Raw genomic sequence first — 8,259 nt, 5'->3', positions numbered from 1 at the left:
GACCCTAGGGACCCACCTCATTGCCACAAGCTTGAGTCCAGTCCATCTTCCATTGGGGGGTAGGGCAAGGTTGGATTCTCAGAGGCCCTTTCTAAATCCACTGCCTTCAGGATAACATCCAAATTCAGTCCACAAACATTTCTTGTCATAGACGATGAACCAAGCTCTATGCTAATACTCGGAACAAGGTGCTGTGATGCCCAGGCAGAGTCCCCAGCTTATCCAGGAGGCCTGAGGCTATTCCCTCTCTTTATGCCTGGTTCCTACCCTCAAGGAGCTCCTCCATCTTGAGATAAGAAGAAAAACTGGAGAGTGTTGTCTTGAAATCCAAGCATGGAAATGGAGAAAGGAGTCTTCAACTGTATCTACTGCTGCTTAATGGGCTGCTGCTGGCAGAATAAGATAAGGACTGGGAATTGGTCACTGGATTCAGCAAAATGAAGGTCCATGGAGAACTGAAAGAGCCCTGGTGGCACAGTGGTTAAGAAGTTGGTTGTTAACCAAAAGGTCAGCAGTTTGAATCCACCAGCCGCTCCTTGGAAATCTTATGGAGCAGTTCTACTCTGTTCTATAGGGTTGCTATGAGTCGGAATTGACTCAAAGGCAACGGATTTGTTTTGTTTTGTTTTGTTCTGGTTTTCAGCAAAATTTTACTTGTGTGTAATATTAATGATATTGTTTGGTAATTTCCTCATTCTGTTGGATCACCTTTCTCTGGAATGCTCTTAAATATGGAGCTCTTCCAGTCGGTTGGCCAGGTAGCTGTCTTCCAAATTTCTTGACATAGATGAGTGAGCACTTCCAGCCTTGCATCCATTTGTTGAAACATCTAAATTGGTATTCTGTCAATTCCTGGAGCTTTGTGTTTCACTAATGCCTTCAGTGCAGCTTGGACTTCTTCCTTTAGTACCATCGATTCTTGATCACGTGTTACCTCCTGAAACGGTTGACCGTTGACCAATTTTTTTTGGTACAATGACTCTGCATTCGTTCCATCTTCTTTTGATGCTTCCTGCATCTTTCAATTTTTTGCCCATAGAATCCTTCAATATTGCAACTCAAGGCTTGACTTTTTCTTCAATTCTTTTAGCTTGAGAAATGCCGAGAGTGTTCTTCCCTTCTGGTTTTCTAACTTCAGTTCTTTGCATATTTCACTATGATACTTTGTCTTCTCAAGGCGCCCTTTGAAATGTTCTGTTCAGCTCTTTTACTTCACCATTTCTTCATGCTAATGAACTCCAAATATCTCTCCTGCGTGCTAACCCAGGGAGCCCACAAATACAAAACTGAGCTCATTAAACTCCTCTAAGAACTGTGCCACCTGTTGAAATAACATTACCATCCACCCAGCTGCTTAAGTCCTTACCTAGGAATCATTCTAGACTCCTTCTTCTCTTCCACCCAACTCAACATCCAGTTATCAAAATCCAGTGAGATCTACCTCCTTCATGGCTTCCATGATCACCCCCTTCCTCTTGTCTTTGAGACCACCAGACTTAGGCTTGGTCCAGGATCTCATCATTTCTCACCAGGACTGTTGGGATAGCGAACCTCATCGTTTTTCACCAGGACTGTTGGGATAGCCCCCTCCTTGTTCCTGAGTCCTCCTAACTCTCCCCGAGGGATCCATCCTGCAGCAAATCAGATCTTCTGCCCCCACCCTCCAGACCCTCCACTATCTACAGGTTGAGGCCAAATTCTTCAGCAAACTTTAAGGTCTTCAACAATGATCCCCTTCTTCCCACTTGGGTCCCTCATGAACATCCTAGAACCTGCCACAGCAGCTCAGGAGTAGTTTCCAAAAAGTACCACATGACTTCTCACTGCTTAGCTTCTGAGGGCTCTTTCCTCTTTTTAGAAGCACCCCACCTCACCCCACCCCAAGTCCCCCTTTTCCAGATACCCATGCCTTCAAGCTTCAGCAGTATTAATCTCTTTTGGGAAGTCTCCCTCTCCCACCCTCCAGCCTTCCCCATCTCCTCCCCTCCTCTAGGTCCCGACTGGCAGCCACTATCACAGTGATAGGAGTCCTGAGTGGCACAAATGGTTAAGCACTAGACTACTAGCTGAAAAGCTGGTGGTTGGAATCCACCCAGAGGTGCCCAGGAAGACAAGTGATCTGTTTCTAAAAGATCACAGCCTTAAAAACCATATGGAGCAGTTCTACTCTGCACACATGGGGTTGCCATGACTCGGAATCTACTCAAAGGCAACTAATTACGATAACAACAATCATGGTGATGGTTCCATTATTATAAGGATCATTCTGCAAGATTGCATTTTACATGCAGCAGATGGGCGCCCCTTGAGGCATTTTTATATCTAGCACCGAAGTAGTCCCCAAAACCAAAAAAAACCCAAACCCCTTGCCTTTGAGTCAATTCCGACTCATAGCAACCCTACAGGACGGAGTAGAACTGCCCCACAGGGTTTCCAAGGAGTGCCTGGTGGATTCAAACTGCTGGCCTTTTGGTTAGCAGCCGAACTCTTAACCACTACACCAGGATTTCTGAATTAGTCCCAGTGAAAAATAAATAAACATTAGATGAGTAAATGAATGCTCTAACAGGGATGTTGAATCAAGTATTAAGCTACACAAAACAGGAGGGAGGGAAAGAAGTTCTCAGAGATGTGATGGGGGAAATATTTGAAACAGTGGAATAGGGGTGGGGGATGGGGTCTCATTTCAGACCCCAGGGATTGTGACAGAGGAGAGGCCTAAATAGCCTGAAGCTTCTAGAGGGAGCAGTGTGAATATGGGAGAAAGGAGATGAAGCCAGAGAGGCTTATCACTGTGAAGGATCTGGTGTTCTGGGCCTAAGGTTTTAGGCTTCAGCCCATCAGCCAGTGGTTTTCAAACTATAGATCACTACTCATTAGTGGGTCATGACTTTAATTTTAGTGGCTCATAACCAGCTTTTTTTTTTTTTTAAGTGAAATAACATAAAATAGAAAACAGTGTATTGCATGTAGTATGAGTAAATGATGGCTTGAGAAACTCTTGATGTTTGTGTGTCTGTGTGTTCTAGGCTGTGGGTCCAAATGTGTGAAAGTGCCTTCTTTATGCAACCGAAGGTCCTTGAGAAACTTCAAGGGGTGGGGGAGGAAAGCGGAAGTGCATTTAAAAGGTCACCTGGGTGTCAGCGCTACATGGAGGGCTTGGTGGGGACGAAAAGGCGGTGGATGGAGGTGCCATTTCCTGCCAAGAGTACTAGGGAGGGTAACAGGTTTGGAAGGAGAAGAAGTGGGATTTGGGGTAAGTAGAGTCTGAGATGCCAGTGGGCCATTCTAGGTGGATTCAGATAAAGGGCTGGAGCTCAGGAAGGAGATGCCAGTGGGAGATAGGGACTTGGGAGTGCTGTGGGATAAGGGAGGAGGGTGGGGCAGTACTGGGGGTGGGTGAGATGGCTCAGGAAGCACCCATGAAGGAATGATGGGGGCTTCTGCTACAAAAGTTTATCATCCCAGGGCAAACATTTAGCTATACGCAGGATTTAGCCTGTGCCCAGAACACAATCCTAAAAGCCCATTATCCAGCACAATCCAGGACAAATACAAATTCTGTATTAGAGCTGTATAATCTCCGGGCTTCATGTAGTTAGTGGTTCCCAAACCTGGCTGTGTTTCAGAATGATCCAGAGAGCTTTCTGAATATACAGATTCCAGGGGCCCACACCGAGACTCTGATATCACAATATCCAAGGGAGAGAGAGACCAGGCGTTCAACATTTTTGCAAAAAGTGGTAACCATGAAGAAAAACTCTGCTGATACTGAAATAGCTGCAAGATATTTGAAGTGGAAAACAAAGCAAGGTTCAGGGCAGCGTTCATGCGCTATTGCATGTATAAAACTAAAAAGTGTGCGTGAGAGAAAAGGTACTCGTTCTTGCTGGCATACAACACAAACTCTCTCTAGGAGACACAAAAAATTAGCCACAGTGTGACCTCTGAAGAGGAAAACAGGGTAGCTTGGGACTAGGGTGGGAGAGAGATTTTTTCACCCTAGGCCTTTTTAGTGTGATTTAAATTTGTACCATATGAATGGATGAAGTTAAAACTTCCCAGAGGATTCTGATGTAGAATCAGAATTTGGGAAGCCCTGATTCTTGGTGCTCCTCCTCACCTCTACAGTATCAAGGACAGTGGTTATCAGCCTTCTGGACAGCTCATTCCATCTTATATAGTTTAGCCCTGACCTTCCTTCTCAGTGCTCAGCTGAAACCCTGTAGCCCCCAGGGAGGCCCAGGCTGCCTCCACAACAGATGAGTTGGGTGAAACGAGAATACATACCAGTTGCCCTTGAGTAGACTCCGACTCACTCACGGCAACCCCATGTGTGTCAGAGTAGAGCTGTACTCCGTAGGGTTTTCAATGGTTGATTTTTCGGAAGTAGACTACCAGGCCTTTCTTCAGAGGCACCTCTGGGTGGAATTGAACCGCTGACTTTTCTGTTAACAGCCTAGCAAAGTAACCATTTGCACCACCCAGGGACTCTGAAAGGAGAATGGGCCTGTGTAAAACATTGAATCAGAAAAGGAATGTTTCCATTTCTACAGAAAATAAATCTTACAGATGGATGGGAAAAAAGTCTTTAACAAATTTCCAAACCACACATGTAATGTTTTGTTTTGTTTTTAGCAATAGAAACTCCTTCTTCAAACAAAATATACAGGGCACAGCTTTATAAAACGCAGCTTTCAAAGCTAAGCTACTGGTAGCAGCTTGGCAGGAGAAGGAGCCTGGACTCCCAATGGGGCCCCTCACTGTCTGACAGACACACTCGTGGGCCACCTCCTTCACTGCCTGCGGGGAGAATCTGAGGCCTACTTTCTCCTCCACATCATCCCCTCTCCGGTTCAAGTCATCACCATCTCTTACTAGGCCTGTTGTCATCCCCTCCAAACTGGTCTCCCCAGCTCTACCCTTGCCCCTCTCTAATCTATTCTCTACTATGTAGCCAGGGTTATCTTTTTAAAATGTATATGTAAACCTTTCAATCACTTCGCATTGCTCTTGGGATAAAGTCCAAATTCCAGAATGTGGCTCACAAGCCCTGGTAGAGTCTGGTCTCTGCCCACCTCCCCAGCCTCCTCTCTCCTACTTGCTCTCTGCAAAAGCTACACCCAGGGGCTCCTTCCAGCCTTAGGGTCTTTGCACAGGGCTTGTCCCTGTGATCACTACACTCCCCCCCCCCCACCTCCTAAGGACTTATCTTTCTGGTCACTTCCTCAGGAATTCCTTGATCTACAAGACCAGATTAGATTCTCTTAAATGCTCTCAGAGCGCTCATACTTTTTCTTTGTAACATGTATTCAATTAATCAGCATATTCTGGGAGGTTCTCTTGAACCTGAGTTTGTAGCAGCAAATGTAAACATGTGATAAGTGCTCTTCAGGGGTGTAATGTGGAGCCTGCAGGGTGGATGATAACCAGGGCGGGTATCAGTCAGAGTCCAAGGCTAGAGCTTCCCTGGTAAGGGGAAGAAGGGTGGATGTTAGCTAGGTGAAGTGGACATGAGGATGAGGACGGCATTCCTGGCAACCTCCAGTGAAACAGTGACTTGTCTGTTTGGGCCTAGAAAGTTGGTAGGCCCTCAGTAGAAGTCGAATGTATGAGTAACAATTGACTTGCCCCAAAGCAGAATCAGTCCTCCAGATTCACAGTGCAGAGCTCCTCCCTTCTAACACTACCCTGAGGGACTTCAGAGAGCTTGCCTAAATGAATGGGGCAAAGGGGCAGTTCAGGTATGCCTTTCCCTTCACAGATGAAGATGGCCCCTAAACATCATACAAATCACACTCAACACTTTAGTCAACCTTTAAAAAGGAAAAAGATGGTGGCTTTCTGATGTTACCGAATCCAAGTTTTTATTCCAATACTTGGACTTTCAGGGGTAAATCCCTTTGGAATGTTATTCCATTTGTGCCAATCCCATTCAGGGAATGTCTGCTCAGGCAAGGAGGACCTTCCATTCCTCTATTTGACCTTGAAAAAATAGTGAACACACACAAAAAGTTTCAAAATGTTGACTGTTGTTCCTTTAACAATGGTGGGAATATGGATTTTTTTCCTTATGTTGGTGTGTATTTTCTAATTCTGTGATTATGTTGCATTGTTTGCATAATACAAACCTTTGAAAGTAGCTTTTCAAAGAACCACTTTTTTAAGAACCATTTCCATATAATGGTAGGCCCTCAGCAGAGAGAGTGGTCACAATCTCCACTGCACGCTTAAAGTCACCTGAAACAAACATGTTCTAATAAGCAGAGTATGTTTACTCTAAAAATGCTTCTGAGAAACAAGTCCTCTTAAAGCCTGATGGCTGTATCTATATATGCTGTATCTTAGAAAACCATTCTAGGAGCTGCCGGTGATTGCAGGGGGTTAAAAATAAATGCGGTCACCTATTAAATTAGGATAATAATTCCCATCTCATAGAGTTGTTGAAAGGATTAAATGAATACAGGTAAAGCAAGTGAAACAGTGGCCAGCACATAATAAGCACTATATAAGTGTTAGCTACTATTATTTTTACTACTATTGCTATCTAGGAGCTCCAGTGGAGTAAGAAAGGGTGAAAAGGAGATTATTCTAAGACAATGTATATGAAAAACAAAACAAACCCTTTTGATTCCTACTCATAATGGTTCTATAGGACAGAGTAGAGCTGCCCCAGAGGGTTTCCGAGGCTGTAAATCTTTATGCAAGCAGACTGCCACATCTTTCTCCCCACAAAGCCCTTAACCACTATGCCACTAGGGCGCCTAGACAATATGTAAACCCATTGCCATCCAGTGGATTCCGACTTATAACGGTATATCCCGTTGCCATCAGGTCAACCCTACATTATATGTTGTTTTCGTTAAGTGCCATCAAATCAGTTCCAACCCATAGCAGCCCTATGTACAACAGAACAAACACTGCCGGGTCCTGCGCCATCCTCACAGTTGTTGCTATACCTGAGCCCATTGTTGTAGCCACTGTGTCAATCCATCTTGTTGAGGGTCTTCCTCTTTTTCGCTGACCCTCTACTTTACCAAGCATTATGGCCTTCTCCAGGAATTGATCCCTCCTGATAACATGTCCAAAGTATGTGAGACATAGTCTCACCATCCTGGCTTCTAAGGAACATTCTGGTTGTACTTCCAAGACAGATTTGTTCGTTCTTTTGGCAGTCCATGGTATATTCAATATTCTTCGCCAACACCACAATTCAAAGGCGTCAATTCTTCTTTGGTCTTCCTTATTCATTGTCCAGCTTTCACACTCATGAGGCTATTGAAAAAACCATGGCTTGGGTCAGGCGCACCTTAGTCCTCAAGGTGACATCTTTGCTTTCCAACACTTTAAAGAGGTCTTTTGCGGCCGATTTGCCCAATGAATGTGTCTTTTGATTTCCTGACTGCTGCTTCCATGGGTGTTGATTGTATGTTGCTACAGTATATAGTAAGGGCAAAAATGGAATTGGAGCCCTGGGGGCACAGCGCTTAAGCGTTAAGGCTGCTAACCAAAAGGTCAGCAGTTTGAATCCACCAGCCACTCGTTGGAAACCCTACGGGGCAGTTCTACTCTGTCCTATAGGGTCGCTATGAGTCTGAATCAGCTTGACCGCAATGGGTTTGAGTTTTTTAAACGGAGGTGAGCACAGAACTCTAAGGCTGGATCCCAGAGTGATTAGTAACCTTCCAGATGGAGTTGATGACTGCACCATCTTAGCAGTGAAGTGAGTTCCTAGTACCAGAAAGAGAGAGAATGTGGCCTGCTCTAAAGTTGCTCTATCAACTATAGTTCAGGAAGATTGAGTGCATGCTTGGTATGATAAAGATTAAGGAGCAGCAGGAATGGCAGAGGGGAGCCCCAGAGAAGGACAGAGGGCCCAGATCCGGCTGGGGAGAATGGGCTGGATCCAACAAGAGGAAGAGCCTTTGAAGATGTCCTGGAAGAGGGAAATGATGAGATTGATACAGTAGAAAACATGGCTTGGAAGAGGGGGTGACTCTGGAGCTGAGAGACCAGGTAAAAGGCTGCCGCAGTTGTACAGTAGGAAGATGATGAGGCCTACATTCAGGCAAGGACGGTGGACACAGGGAGGGGTAGGGGACAGAATCTACAGGAGCACTGTGTAATAGAAGTATATATGCGAACCACATATGTAAATTGATTTTAAATGTTCAAATAGCCACAGTAAAAAGAAGTGAAGTTGATTTGAACAATATGCTTTATTTAGCCCAACATAAAAATATTATCATTTCTCTACGT

This window comes from Trichechus manatus, unplaced genomic scaffold (assembly GCF_000243295.1).
Source record: "Trichechus manatus latirostris isolate Lorelei unplaced genomic scaffold, TriManLat1.0 scaffold00001, whole genome shotgun sequence".
In the NCBI taxonomy this organism is placed as follows: domain Eukaryota; kingdom Metazoa; phylum Chordata; class Mammalia; order Sirenia; family Trichechidae; genus Trichechus; species Trichechus manatus.
Note: the sequence above shows the minus strand (reverse complement) of the source record.